This window comes from Takifugu rubripes, chromosome 10, assembly GCF_901000725.2.
Source record: "Takifugu rubripes chromosome 10, fTakRub1.2, whole genome shotgun sequence".
NCBI lineage: Eukaryota > Metazoa > Chordata > Actinopteri > Tetraodontiformes > Tetraodontidae > Takifugu > Takifugu rubripes.
This window is the reverse complement of record NC_042294.1, coordinates 858,083-873,648: the sequence shown is the minus strand read 5'-3', so window position 1 is coordinate 873,648 and position 15,566 is coordinate 858,083. Positions and strand designations below refer to the sequence as shown.

General features: G+C 42.6%; 1 long non-coding RNA gene across 1 annotated transcript; it reads right to left on the bottom strand.

The window, feature by feature from the left end:
- Window positions 1–14,506: 14,506 nt before the first annotated feature.
- On the bottom strand, window positions 14,507–15,207 carry LOC115251310 (uncharacterized). Its single transcript, XR_003889879.1, has 3 exons — window positions 15,063–15,207; window positions 14,793–14,863; window positions 14,507–14,578 (listed from the first exon to the last, which is right to left on the bottom strand). It is a non-coding gene; the product is annotated as an uncharacterized lncRNA (long non-coding RNA).
- Window positions 15,208–15,566: the final 359 nt, after the last annotated feature.

Sequence of the window (15,566 nt, the reverse complement as noted above, 5' to 3'; positions counted from 1 at the left end):
GAGCTGCTCCACCGTTCCACACCAAATCAAATCAAATCAATCTTTATTTATATAGCATCTTTTACAATCAAAATTATTATAAGGCGCTTTCCAGAATCCCAGAGCCTAACCCCAGACAAGCAACAGTGGCAAGGAAAAACTCCCCTTTAACAGGAAGAAACCTTGAGCAGGACCAGGCTCATGTAGGGGGACCCAGGACAAAAAAACCACATTGCTCCTCCTGAATCCGAGGTTCGACTACCCAACGGACCCTCCTCTCCAGTACCCCTTAATAGACCTTACCAAGGAGGCTGAGGAGTGTGACCCCCCTATAGTTGAAACACACCCTCCGTTCCCCCTTCTTAAAAAGAGGGACTACCACCCTGGTCTGCCAATCCAGCAGCACCGCTCCCGATGTCCAAGCGATGTTGCAGAGTCGAGTCAACCACGACAGCCACACAACATCCGGAGCCTTAAGGAACTTCAGGCGGATCTCATCCACCCCCGATGCCTTGCCGCCAAAGAGTTTTTTGACTACCTTGGCAACTTCAGCCCCGGAGATACGAGAGCCTGTCCCCAGATCCCCAGGCCCTGCTTCCTCACTGGAAGGCACGTTGGTGGGAAATGTTCAGTGAAATGAACTGAAGAAGCCTTCTGGATAGAAGGCGAAACGTCTTCAAGAGAAGAAAAACAGTCCAGTTGACACAGAAAACTTAACTTGGAAATCATTTTTATCCTTAAGATTTGGACAAAGAAATCAAAGAGTGACATGACAATTATGGACACCAGTTATTTGGACATATGTATGAACTATTTTAAAACACCAAGTACAGACTTTTTCTTGTATTTGCAGATGAGATGTTTCATACTTTGACACCCAGATAGGAACAAATTTTGTGGAACAGTTTCATAAAAATTTAGATTGAAGACTGTTACCAACTCTTATTTGTTTTTGTTTTTTTTTTTAAATTCAATTTCAACAAACTCTTCCTATCATGATTGAGATATGGAGAAAAGAGCTACAACAGGAAACAAATTTAAAAGGGTCGCTAAAACTCCTCATGTCTTTACATTTATAACACAAAATTGTGGAAAGTATCAGTGCAGTGGAAGACCAAAAAGAGTCTTCAGCTCTTCTCCTGCTGGAGGGGGAGTGAACAAATGAAACTTAATCATTTTAGCTCAAGCTACTCTTACATATCAGACAGAATCCTATTTTCACTAGTCTAGATAAAGTGTTAGTCACTGACCTTGCAAGAGAGCCACTGATCACAATTTGTGGGGTGAAACTAGTTATGATTTACAGTAGGAAAAAGATGCATTTATTAGGCATTTTATTTATAGCAGTGAAGAGAGCAATTACAGTAAGATGGCATGAAACAGAGCCACCCAATCATGCTGAGTGGTTATTACTATTCTATGGAAAAGACAATGGTATTCGATCCAAATTACCGCTGAAAAACTACTTAAAATAATGGCAAAATAAAAATTAATTAACAAAAAAATCCAAACTGACGGATGTTGTCTTGAAAACTCTGTTTGGAAGGATGAATGCTCTTCCACGCTGCCGGATGTAGAATGTCTGTGTCCTGAAATAACCTACTCCTTTTCTGGCCACCGTGCCCTTGTCTACATGTCTTGGAAGCATTTTAAAAAGGCGAACTGTGTGACACTAGTTAGCATTTGCTTCAGTGATTTTCATAAAGCACAGCCTCAACTTCTCTACAATCAGAAAGGAAACATAAATACAAAGATCCTTATGTGTTTTTTCTGTCTGACTTTAAGGTGTAGTTGCTGTTTCTTTATGTCAATGATGAATCAGCTATCTGATATGATGATCAATAAATGAATTAAAGCAGTGTGACTGATACCTCTGAGTTTTGGATGAGCTAACGTATCAACTTTTTTCAAAGCTGAGTCCATTTGTGTCACTTGGACTTGCAGTAATGTCATTTAAGACCTTTTTGGTCAGATTTATCCTGACCCTGGATAGTAAAAAAGTTAGATTCCTGCACCAGTGCTGCTGGAAATAACATGTAATCTGGCTTCAGTCTTAAGAGAAAATGAATGAACATAGATCTCTCGCCAGCACTGACCAACATCCTGATCCCTACATGATAATGATTATTCTGTGATAAGGATGCACACAGACACGTGAGCATCGCTGTTATTTCAGCAAATGGGAGTTTACAGGCAATTTATCAACATGTTTGGCATCTCGAGGTTATCTCAAACTGGGAAAATAGTCAAGCGAAGGAAAAACAATATAATTAATTGTTGCTGGAGTGTATTAGATAAGGGAAAGAGTGAAGGCTCTGATTGTGCTAGCATTGTCTTTGTCTTTAATTTCCTGCTGCGCTCTATTATGCATGGACTTGCTTCAGGAGTAGATTTATCGTTTCATGTTCTGGGTGTGGAATGGAGTGGCTATCAAATAATGAATGTGGCAAATCAATGGCTAAGGGTGTTTTCAATAATGAGCTCCTCCAGACACAGTCTTGGCATGTTTGGGCACATTTGAATAAAAGTGACCCACATTTGTGGAAAAAATGAAATGTGTGAAAGTCATTTTGTTAAACTGACACACTGGCTCTGCTGAGGCCTGCAGATGATGGGAATTCTGGAAGTTGCCACATATTAAAGCTGTTTCTATGGTGATGTCATGTTGGATAAATGAGTCATGATAAATTAGAAATCCAATTTGTATTGTTTGCCATGCTCAGAATAGATTACAAATGTATCAGCTGGCTGATGCTAATTCGGTTGGCACCCTGTCTTGTTTTCACGAGAAAGAAGAAACATGAGGGGGTGGTATTGGTAGCTCTCGTGTTTGAGGTGTTGTTTGTCATCCTCGTTCTTTACCTTGCAGCAGCTCCACAGGCTGTAGGCATATGGCTTATGATAATTAGAGTCCGTATCAGGTCTCTGTTTCAGCCTGAGTCACATTCTCACATTGTCTCAGATCCAGCACATCATCTTTATTCACTTTCAGCATGTACTTTCAAATCAGATAGCAGTCAGATCACTCAAATTAGCATAAAGCCCAAAGGTACAAACTAGTTTTCTCTTTTTTATATCCTCCTATTTTCTTTCAGTTCCACTGAGGCCATAGGAGGTTTGTTGATGTACTGTTTGTAATGTTAATTTTAGATCCCAGTGGAATCCCATGCAGCAGTTTGATTGTTCTGTTTCTCCACATCAAGGACTCAAAAGTCCACCGATAGATGGAGACTTGCTAAAGATTGGATGATATTCAGGGCAAAACATGTTTACCTTCTACCGCATGACAGAATTATGCATGAACAGAGAAGGGGTGTTTGTTTGCAACAGCCCATTCATAATTGTATAAAGATAAAAATGCGACCGGCTTAACTATAGATGGAATTCATCCTGATTTCAATGGGCCCTCGGACAATCGAATATGCTAAGCCCCAATAAAATTTCCCTTTTCGTTCCATGAAAAATGATGCATTTCTTTCACAAACCACAAAAAACAAATGGAGAAAAAAGTTAGACAGTAAAGTAAGACAAAGTGCCCAAAAACTGTGTCATCTATTTAAATAAGTGAGTGCAGAACATGATGGCGCCATGTGTTCATTAGCAACATTAAATCTAAATCTAAAATCACGTGCTTCTAATTGTTTATTTATGTATGTATGTGCTATGTGGTATTAGTCTGTATATATATATTTACAGGTATCGCCGCCTTCGGAGCTGCATAATGACCTCCGGCCCCGCTGAAGTGATTGTATATCGTATTTTTTTGTGTGTTTCTGTGCTCTGTGCCTCTCCTCTCCTCTCCTCTCCTCTCCTCTCCTCTCCTCTCCTCTCCCTCTCCTCCTTTTCATCTCCCTCTCCTCTCCCTTCTTCTCCTCCTCCTTCTCCTCTCCTCTACCTCCCCTTCACTCTACTTCTCCTCTCCTCTACCCCTCTCCTCTCCTCTACCCCTCTCCTCTCCTCTCCTACCTATTCTATCCTCTACCTGTCCTCCCCCTTCTCTTCTCTCTTTACCCAGCCGGCCATCAGCAGGAGGGTCCCCCTACATGAGCCTGGTCCTGCTCAAGGTTTCTTTCTCTGTTAAAGGGGAGTTTTTCCTTGCCACTGTTGCTTGTCTGGGGTCAGGCCCTGGGATTCTGGAAAGCGCCTTGAAACAATTTTGATTGTAGAAGACGCTATATAAATAAAGATTGATTTGATTTGATATATATATATATATATATATATATATTTTTTTTTTTTTTTAATTTTTTTTTTTTTTTTTTTTCCCTTGCCATCCTGGGCGGTGCCTCCTTCCTTCACACTCAGGTCCTCTGGGAGTCTGAGGATTCTGCGCAGGATCTTAGCTGTTCCTAGGACTGCGCTTTTCTGGACAGAGATCTCTGATGTGATTCCTGGTATCTGTTGGCGCCATCTCCTCAGGTTGGGTGTTACTGCCCCTAGTGTCCCAATCACTACTGAAACCACTGTTGCCTTCATGCCCCACATTCTCTCCATCTCCTCCTTCAGCCCTTGGTACTTCTTCAGCTTCCCGTGTTCCTTATTTCTGATGTTGCTATCACTCGGGATTGCTACATCTATCACCACCACTGTCTTCCGGTGTTTATCCGTTTATCCACCACCACTATGTAAGGCTGGTTGGCCACCACCATCTTGTCAGTCTGGGTCTGGAAGTCCCACAAGATCTTGGCCTGCTTGTTCTCCAGCATTTTCGGGGGTGTCTCCCACCTGGACCCTGGGACCTCCAGTCCATACTCAGTGCAGATGTTCCTGTACACTATGCCAGCCACCTGGTTATGCCGCTCCATGTATGCCTTGTCTGCTAGCATCTTGCACCCTGCTGTGATGTGCTGGACTGTCTCAGGGGCATCTCCACACAGTCTGCACCTGGGGTCTTGTCTGGTATGGTAGACCCTGGCCTCTATTGCTCTGGTGCTCAGGGCCTGTGCAGCCATGAGTAGTGCCTCTGTGCTGTCTTTCAGTCCGGCCTTTTCCAGCCACTGGTATGTTTTCTCGATATCAGCCACGTCCTCAATTTGTCAGTGGTACATTCCATGCATGGGCTTGACCTTCCATGATAGCCCCTCAGGTTCCTCCTCCTTGGTGGGCTTTTGTTGCCTGAGGCATTCACTCAGCAGTGGGTCAGTGGGGGCCATCTTCTTGATGTACTTTCGGAGGCTTGCTGTTTCCTCCTGGACAGTAGTTCGGACACTTACTAGTCCACTTACTAGTGTGTACAGGATACTGGACCTAGGGTGAAACCCTCCGTGCATGGTGAGGAGCTTCCTTGTCTTGATGTCAGTGGCTTGTATCTCTTCCAGTGGCCAGGGTATTATGCCAGCAGGGTATCTGATTACTGGCAGGGAGTAGGTGTTTATGGCCTGGATTTTATGCTTACCATTCAGCTGACTTTTCAGGACCTGCCTTAACCTCTGTAGGTATTTGGCTGTGGCTGACCTCCTAGCTGCCTCCTCATGGTTACCATTTGCCTGTGGGATCCCCAGGTATTTGTAACTGTCCTGCACATCTGTGATGTTCCCTTCAGGTAGTTCAACCCCATCCGTTGTGATCACCTTTACTCTTCTAGATATCATCCGCCCACATTTGTCTAGCCCGAATGACATCCCGATGTCCTTGCTGTAAATCCTAGTTAGGTGAATCAGAGAGTCGATGTCACACTTGTTCTTGGCATACAGCTTGATGTCATCCATGTAGAGGAGGTGGCTGATGGTTGTTCCACTTCAGAACTGGTACCCATAGCCACTCTTGGTGATGATCTGGCTGAGGGGGTTTAGGCCTATGCAGAACAGCAGGGGGGAAAGAGCATCTCCTTGATATATGCCACATCTGATGCTCACCTGCGCATATTGGCTTTGAGTTGGCCTCCAGAGTCGTGTTCCACAGCTTCATGGAGTTCTGGATGAACTCTCTTAGTGTCCTGTTGATGTTATACAGCTTTAGGCACTCCAGTATGTGTGAGGCATTGAGTCATAGGCTTTCTTGTAATCAATCCAGGCAGTTCACAGGTTGGTGTGCAGCGACCTACAGTCCTGGGCGATTGCCCTGTCGACCAGTAGCTGGTGTTTGGCACCTCTAGTGTCGTTCCTTATGCCTTTCCGTGCTCTGCTCATGTGTTGATCCATGTGCCTGCTGATCTTAGCCGCTATGATGCCTGATAGGAGCTTCCATGTGGTGCTGAGGCAGATTATAGGCCGGTAGTTGGACAGAATTGTGCCCTTCTGGGGGTCCTTCATTATGAGGACTGTCCGGCCTTGGGTTAGCCACTCTGGGTGGTCCCCTGATGTTAGCAGCTGGTTCATCTGTGCTGCCAGGTGTTCATGGAGGGCAGTCAGCTTCTTAAGACAGTAGGCGTGGATCTTATCGGGCCCTGGTGCTGTCCAGCTCTTCATTTTGGACATTCTTGTTTGGATGTCTGCTAAGGTAATGACTACTGGGTCTTGTTCTGGGCGTTGGCTGTGTTCAGTCTGTAGGTCTTGCAGCCATTGGGCAGTAGTGTTGTGCATTGCCTCTTTCTCCCAGATACTCTTCCAGTATTGTTCCGTCTCAGCCATGGGGGGGTCTGTTGTCATCTTGTTGCCCTGCCATTGAGAGTAGACCTTTGCCAGGTTGGTGGAGAACACCCAGTTTATCCTCCTTTCCTCTACTTCTCTTGTGTACCTCTTTAGTCAGGTAGCCGGGGCTGTGAGCCTTTGCTTAGCAGTCTCCAGTGCCTCAGGTATGGACAGTTTGTTGTACTTCTTGGGCCGCTCTGTCCTTGGATTCACGCCTCTACTCAGCTCTGTTAGGAGGCTGGCTTTTCTCCGTGTTGCCATCATTTGAGCCTTCTCCTCCATGGGGCCATTTGCTCCTTATGGCTATTCATGCTCTTCATCTTATAGCCAAGCATCTGTACAATTACTGTTGCCGCTGCGTACATCAGCTGATTGGTCTCAGTGATGGTAGTGGTAGGGATGGTTGACAGTGTTCATGTCCTCCAGTAGAAATTCCTCTTGTACTTTAGGGAGGTAGTTGAGTTCCCCCAGGACTTCATGATTCTCTCTCTCAGGTCAGCTGCCCTTGTCCCGATTCTGTCTGTCATTGGGGCTTTGTACCCAATCTCGATATTGGGGGGTGATGATGAAATCACCCCCACACTGATCTGGCGTCCTGGCTCCCCCTTGCCGTTGCATAATCGTACCATGGGTGAGGCACACCACCGTGCCTTGTCAATCTCTAGCTGTGATAGCAGCTTCTTTTTGTGGATATTTGAACACTGAGCTAAGAGCTGCTTCTTAGTCAGTGAGGATGTGGGGTTTCGAAGCACCCATTTCTCCCACATCCTCTGCATGTACCCTCTCTCGCTGGGGTTACTCCCATAGTAACACTCCATCAGTACCATGTTCTCTGCCCTGCTCTCTCTCTCTCTCTCTCTCTCTCTCTCTCTCTCTCTCTCTCTCTCTCTCTCTCTATATATATATATATATATATATATATATATATATATATATATATATATATATATATATATACACACACAAGGCATTCATAGAGCAGGGCAAAGAACGTGGTATTCTTCTGAGAGTAGACCTTTGCCGGGTAGAAAACGTGGTATTTCTTCTGAATTTCCATCAAAACCATCTATAAAATGTGCTTCCATGAAGTCATGTTGCAGGAAAATAGCTGCACTTTATCCTCTTGCAAGAGCTTATTCCTTGAAGGGCAGGATAGGAAACATCACAACCTCCTCAATTTTAAGTGGATCAGTTTTGAGCGTGTCCTATATACATATATAATTTTTAAATACACTCTTTCTACCAACAATTAGAGACAGCTTCCCGCACTGGTATTTTTCTGCTTGGTAATGTTGGGACATAATATTATATGTGTGTTTTTATTTTAGTTTGTTTTCTTGGAGCGCCTGTACTCTTTGTACTTTAGCCATTGCTATCGACCAAAGCATCTTAACTTTTTTTAATAGAACATAGCTGCTTTACCTCTTTATTATTTTTTTTTACAAAGGTTGCAATTTACCACATGACTTGACAAATGGGTTTAGCCAAGATCAAATTAGGAGTTGAAATTACATGCTAATTGGAAATGACGACATTTTCTGAGTATAAGTTCCAGAAACCGGTCTGAGCATGTGTAACTCTGCTTCAGCAGGATTATACACGCTGTGGAGCTGGGATTTTCATTTTTGGCTTTCTATGAGGACAGCAGCCAAGCATTTTTATATTGAATCAAAACTAGGTATAAAGGTAGGTATAAACCTACCGGTAGTTATAAAAATGACATATAGCTGACTTCATTCTAATTATATTTCCAGGACACCTTCACAGAAATCTGTCTCTTGTCTTGTGGTTCTTTATATTAATAGTTTCTGTACATCTGAAATAGTGTTGAGGCTGGAGAAATCCTGGTCCAATGGGTTTCACATTAAAATCCTGCATCCCTGGTGTTTACAAGCTTCAAAATCCTGTCCCATTTTATAACAGATGGCAACCTGAGGTTGATAGCCAGCAGCTGCAGATAAATATAAACATACTATTGATAGATATTCATAAAAGAAATCCTTAAATCACCTGACCAATGTGAAACAAATATATTAGCCTGGGTTATTAGCATCAACATCAGTGGTGGTGTTGTTTTCGAGGAGTGTCTTCTTTGTTTTTTCATCCCTCCCCCATAATGAGCATTTTCTGAGCAGAAAAATAAATGTCCAGCATTAATCTCTGGGCCATATGGGTGGACTGATAGATGCTGCAGTGCTAAGTGGCTCGATCAAACCGTGCTGGCAAAACTAATTACAATTTATGAGGCCAAACCTTCTGATTCATCACAGACGGTGCTTCTTCAAGCAGCCATGACACATCATTATGGGGAGATCACCTTTCTCGCTCAGTGGCCTGCTAATCCAATAGAGGAATAGTTTTAGCTAAACCTGCCTCTGCACATGCTATTGTCTCTGGAAATACCGCGTTGTAATGGCTCTGACCCGCCAGACACAGTCGTCAGCACAGACGGCTAATGAAGGTTTATGTGACACGTCCCTCAGACGCCATTAAGACATCCTCATTCTGGGGTTGAACTTCCTGTACTTTGCTGCGGCCTTTTAACTGCAGCCGAAACTGCTGTCAATGGCTGAGGCAGACGGGCGAAATGATGGAAACCAGAATCAGCCAGTCATTCTTCAAACAGAATCACTGAAAAAAAAAGCTACAATCTGCAGCTAAATCAGTTCCAATTCCAGAGGCAAACCTTAACTGAGAGTTACTAAATTAAACAGACAATAGCTCATAATGCATCACCAACCACAACAATGGTCTGGACAGACCATTACCTTCCTACATGTGAGGCTTTGTTCTGTTGCCGGTTATTCATCCTATAACAGTACCAAAGGTGTATCAAGGAATTGTAATGATTCTCACTTTTTGTTCTCAAAAAACAATAGGATGAAATGAAAATAATCAAAGTGAACACCATTAAAAATATGAATCTCAAGGATGATAAGCCTAAGGCTGAAGGCTATGTAAGAGGTCAAAGTTGCATTTAGGCTGTTTTAAATGCTATTTTTTTCCCTTTATACCAGAATATTTGGGGGGGGGGGGGGGGGGGGGGGGGGGGGGGCAGAATTTAACTTCAGGCTGCATCATCCATTGTAAAAAGTTGAATTGATCATGGGTGACACTGCCTCTTTTCCCCAATCACAATTGCTCTCAAACATGCTCCTAGAGAGAAAAGAAATTGCAGGGCTGAAACATCAACATGCAAAAAGCGCTGGATTACAACCACCCATGTGTGTCCAATTCTGGGTCTCCTCTGAGCCTGATTATGTGCAAAGCTCACTTTCATGTTAAAATCAGGCTTCATTCTAAGTGTGGGGGAGCATGAGGCCATGGCCCCGACGCCAACTCAATGCTCAAAAAAAAAAAAGGGCAATTGCATCAATTTGATTGAAGAGCTGTTGAGAAGGATGAAGGCTTCAGCAATGAGGCTGTCGGCTGCCTTTAATGCATCAGTACTTCTTGTTTTGCTTACCCCATCGTGTTTTCAGAGCTGATTATTTGTCCCTCAACAAAAGATGAAGAAGAGTGAACTTTGGGATTCTAAGGTTCAGCTATGCCTCCAGTCCCACTCTGTTCAGTTTAAAGCTTCTTAAGGACAGAAGGGTCAGCAGACCATGAATGTCCTCCACTCTTTCTCCCAATCGTGAACTGAACAGGGCCCATCTTTACATCGCTGTTCGTTAGCACCTGTCACCACTCCCAATCCTCTCCCTCCACATGGCCTCCCCTTCCTGGGTCTCATTAACAATCCTGCTACCTTGCACGCTAACCTTTACTTTAACCAGTACAGTTGGACACCTCTCTTAGACTTTTCTGTGATGTTCTTATGCTGGACAAGGCAGGACAAGAGAAGCAAAACCAGAGACAGTGTCACCCAACTGTCTGTGGATTTGACTCGTGAGGACATTCATAATTTTCTCCTCAAGCTGGTGCCATTATTGTTTTTACTTTCCACTTTTATTTTCCCACATTTAACAGTAAAGCCCCCGTATAAAGGCTGCAGGAGCTTTTAATGTCTTTTTTATCCAAGCTGTTTTGTTGGGTTGTGTTGAAACACAAATGTGGTAATAAATGAAATCAAAACATTTGTGTGGTTGTTAAAATGGTGCATTTCTTACAGATGGAATGACAGGAAGAAGCAGACAGAACAACCGAGAGTCTGGCTTTAACAAATGTATGCGTGACCCAATTACAGGCGCTGTCAGAAGCTGGGGCTTACTTCAACCCCCTCCATTTGAGGCCCCCGCTCTTTTCTTACTGCATGAAGCTAATAGAAATTAGTTACCTTGGTAATACTGGGTCCATCCCTGCGCCAGTGCAGCTCCCAACCAAATTAAGACAGATTGCATTTGTGGAGGGACTACTCTGAAGCCAGAAGTAATATCGGTTATGATTTGAAGTCCTTTAATTCATGGTTTGTTTTCTTTTATTTCAGCTAAAGGTCCATGTTTGGTTCTTCTATTCATTTTTCATCTACACTAGATACCATTTCAGGGTTACATTAATGGGGTTCTGTTGTTATGGTTTCAAGGTTTAGAAATAGGCCTCATCAGAGATTTGATGAGCGTATACTAATGGTGGAGATCCTTAGCGGGAAAATCAATATGACCAAGCTAATAGAGAATTGAGGGATAAAAAACACTCATGTCTAAAATAGCATGAATACACTGAACCAGGAAAACTCTTGTGAATGATGAGCTGCACACTTCATACTTTCTGCACACAATAACATGGGCTGCACTCAAGTAGAGCTAATCTTGTAGCAACAATATCGGCCTAAAATCAGGTTACATTCACCACAACAGATTTATTGTTATTAGCCGTATGGTTAATATTGAGCTATGGTGGTTATTTTTTGCTAAATGAGCTCTGTTATGATGTTGTTTTAGCCATCTGATCAGTCTGTTATTATGCAGTATGTGTCTGCATCACCTGAATGAATGATATACTGTCTTTCCACCACCCAGTGTAATTCCGTTCAGTCTATCACGGGTTGTTTGACAACGGTTCTTCATAATCCTACGGACATTTTCCATCTCATCGCACTTCAGCTATTAGCACGAATCTGCTACAGGATTTTCCATCTTGTTTTCAGATTTCCTAACTGTAGTTCCAGCAGCAAAGCAGGCCTTTGGGAAACAAATGTACATTTGCTGAATGCTGCTGAATGTGAGAGTGATTTTTTAAAAAAAAGAATCTTACTGGGATTTTTTTTTTTAGAATTATTTCTAAAGACAAGCTTTGTTTTAGAGATCCCCAAAAAAAAGAAAATCTGGCAATGTAGGAAAAAATGAGTCACTGTTGGCTATCTTTGCAACTACATTTGTGTTATATTTGGTGCACGTGTTTGCGTGTGATACACACAAAGGGATGCTGCCTAGGGACATTTTTATTTTTTAATTTTTCTCATCCATAAAAGGGTAACTCGTCCATTCTTAATCCCTACAAACCATTAAAAACATCATTACTGACCTTTGTGCAGTCAAAATAACTTTAATGGCTACCCAATTAACAAAATTAGGACTCTTAGCTTGTCCATTTATGCTGAATAGAAAATATAGTCATTGCTTCTATGCAATAAAACTCATCTTGAATAGACTAAATGCACTGGGATAAAGTCCATCATTGTAGATTTTTGACGTGCACAGTGAGGAGGTTGTCGTGTGTGCGGCATTTCCTTTCTGTTATCCTTTGTGAGGCTACATCCTCCATCAGGAACCCTGGGTATTCAATCACCTTCCACACACATCCCACCCCCAAACCCTTTGATAATATCAGTGTAGCACTAGCATGCTCGTTCATTAACATTTTCCTTTCAGAGAGCCTGTCAGAGCCCATTAGTCTTGTGTCAGTAGACCTGAGCACACAGGGGAAGGTACCTGGTGTCTGGTGTCAAACCCGTCAAGTCAAAGCAACCCCCAATCCTCTTCCCATCTTAATAAATGCAGACAACCTGAGCTTCAAGTACCTAAATCAATGGAGCATGTAAGGTCAACATGCAGACATTCAGTTACAAAGTGACAGAAGTGGTTTATGAACAATGGGAAAGAGATGGAGGAGAGGAGCATCGACTTTATTAGCGCCTTTATATACGGGGGTCACAGGTCACTGTTATGAAGCCTGTCGAGAAGGATATCTGATTTTCCCCCATAGCTGTTTAATGATGAAGAAACTTCCATGTGTAGTAAACTCACCAAAACTCTAATACTGTTTGTGCTTTTGTATTATCCAAGCCCTGCTATGGTTTCAGCTAAATATTGCCCCATTTGTTTTGAATGGCCCATTTAAAAAAACATTAGACATATCTAAAATAGCAGCACTTCACTGATTAGTGCATACCAAATTACAATTTAAATGATGCATTGTTTAAAAAAAAAAATCTGTTATATTTTAAACAAAACATGGAAAACTACTAAGTCTCTCTGTGGCACGAGAGGACCTATAAAAGCATAATTTTTGTAATGATTTTATAGTTTTTTGGTGAATGCACATGGACGTTGAGTGGGTGCATCTACTGTTGGGGCTCCCATTTATGTTTTCCACATCTGACCAAGGTAAGAGCAAGATAAAAGAGGAGAGAAAGATAAAATAAACCATATCAAGTTAAATGATCACACCCAGAGTAGTATCTGCTGAGGTGTTTCCTGCTAGATGTGGAAACCTGATCGGGACACATACTGTACAATGGCACATTTGAACATGTCATCTTTCAGTTGTACTGTTAAACACACTCACACACGTGCGCGCGCACACACACACACACACATTACCCTGCTCCTTAACCTTAGTCTAACTAACCCCATTTATCCCCTAACCTAACCTAAACCCAATTCCAATGTCACCTTTAAAAACACATCTTAACCATCCAACAGTCCTTTGAACTTACGAGGACCAGCCAGAATGTCCTGACTTCCCAAAATGTATTCACTGTGCTAGTAGAATGCAGATTTTGGTGTTCAGCATGTAGCAAGGACAAGAACACACACACACTCACAAATTGTAAGCAGCGCTATGTGACCTGACAATAGATGAAAGGCCTTTCTTTGTGCTTGAAGGTGTGTATTACCCAGCAGTATCAACAGCATGCTGTAACAGGCAGTGCACTGTTTCCTCAGTGTTTCGACACCTTAAGTCATTCATGTAATTTGGCAATCACCAGAGTCAGCGCTCACACACAGAGGGAATGGGGCACCTGTTTATCCGCGTGGCTGTCACGCATCTAGTTTGTCAAAGTCGAGTGGAACAGAAGGGGGTTTAAAATATTAGCGAAGGGAAAGAGCTTTCTGTTCATAGTCAGGGAGTTTGCTTTGATCCCCGCCATTATTATGCTGCCAGTCATTTTATGTAGGTCACAAAAGGCACAAACAGGAATCGCCCATATGGAATCCGGGATGTTCCGTATGCAGGCGGCCTTACTGAGTGAACCGACAGCTTGCACCGTGAGATACGCGAGTTTATAAATTAATAGTAAAACTGAACATTCAGGTAGAAATTATTAATCAGCGTGGAAACATGCGGGAAAGTAGGACTTCCTGTCCCATGGCTGCGGCTGTCATCGCAGCCTCTTTTATTATGCATGGCTTCTCTTCACCACAGCTGGTGTCAGAAGTGATGTTGGAATTCGGGGTCTCTTGCTGAATTCACCAGGGACTTTCAATTTGAGTAAATTAAAGTGTGGGGCTGCGGGGGTGGGTTTAGTGGGAAAAATAACAAATACCTACAAGCAAGACAGTGAGGGAGATATATATGGTATATATAAAAAGCGAGGCAGAGAAAAATGATAAACATGCAGAGGGCATTGCCAGCGCCTGACCGTGGGAACAGGATCTGAAATACAGCTGAATAGAGACAGTGGTTAATAAATAACTTTGTGAATTGGTGAGCTCTGTCTCTGTTGGAGGCCGACATTATGGCCGGCCTGTATTGATTATTCACCAACCTTCTAATCAAAGAAGATCTCTTGCTCCTCTATCTGCCAGCTTAGCTTAAGGTCTTAGGACAGGACCAAAGCCGGGGTGAATTGAAAGGTTCCAATTCTCGCCGAAAAAGAAAGCACATTAAAACCATCTCTATTTTAATTCAAAAGGGAAATTTTTGTTATAACTCTGACTGTCATGCTTCAGATAATGAATAAATACTCAAAGGTTTTAAAAAACACATGATGTCAAAAAAGAAAAATAATTTGTAGAAGAGTCTAGTTCCACTTTAGATACAGTATTCATCGCTGTTAAAAAGTTAATCTGGACTCACTAATAGCTGTTTTTAGTCGCGGTGCCTTCGCTGCCATTGTAGGTTTAGCTCCTCTCTGAGGCCTCTCTGAACTAACATCAGTACACTCTGTGTCAATATAGAGCTCAAGACATTGACCTGCTAATAGCTCAAAGGTCAAATGTCACCAGGGTATCTGTAAATAGGATATACTGGAGCCACTTTTGCTAATGTATGTAGGTTATGGCTGTAAAAATGTTCCTTAGCTCTGAATGAAAGAGGAAAATCCTAGTCGCGGCCTTCTTTTAGCACCTTTCTCTGCTTTGGCAAGCCTGCTGGGTAGGATGGCACCCAGAGGGCTCCCCAAAAGTCAGCCATTTCTTGAAACAACAGGCCATCACTGCCTGGGCCAAGTGATGATGTGCACAGCCAATGCTTAATTCTGAGCTCCAGATTCTTGATAAGCCCTGAAGTTCATATTTTTGGTGTTCCCTTCAACTTGTTAAACTATCAAGAGTAATTACAAAGTCCTTTGATGATAAGTAATGCCCCCACGACTCATTTAGCTTAAATCTGCATGACGTTCTACCTCATTGTGCAGATCATCGTGCCCGAGGAAAGCCCGTGGAAATGTTGTTAAAAGGGCCGACTTTTATTTATTAAGGCGATAATAAGGTGCATTAAATGGTTGGCTCACATAATTTAGAAGGCGTTTCAGTACCGCTTTATAAACGTCAATCATCTCTCTGTAAACAAAGCATAAAATGACATCAAGCCAATTTAGCCTATGTTGTTTCTGATCATTACATGTTTATC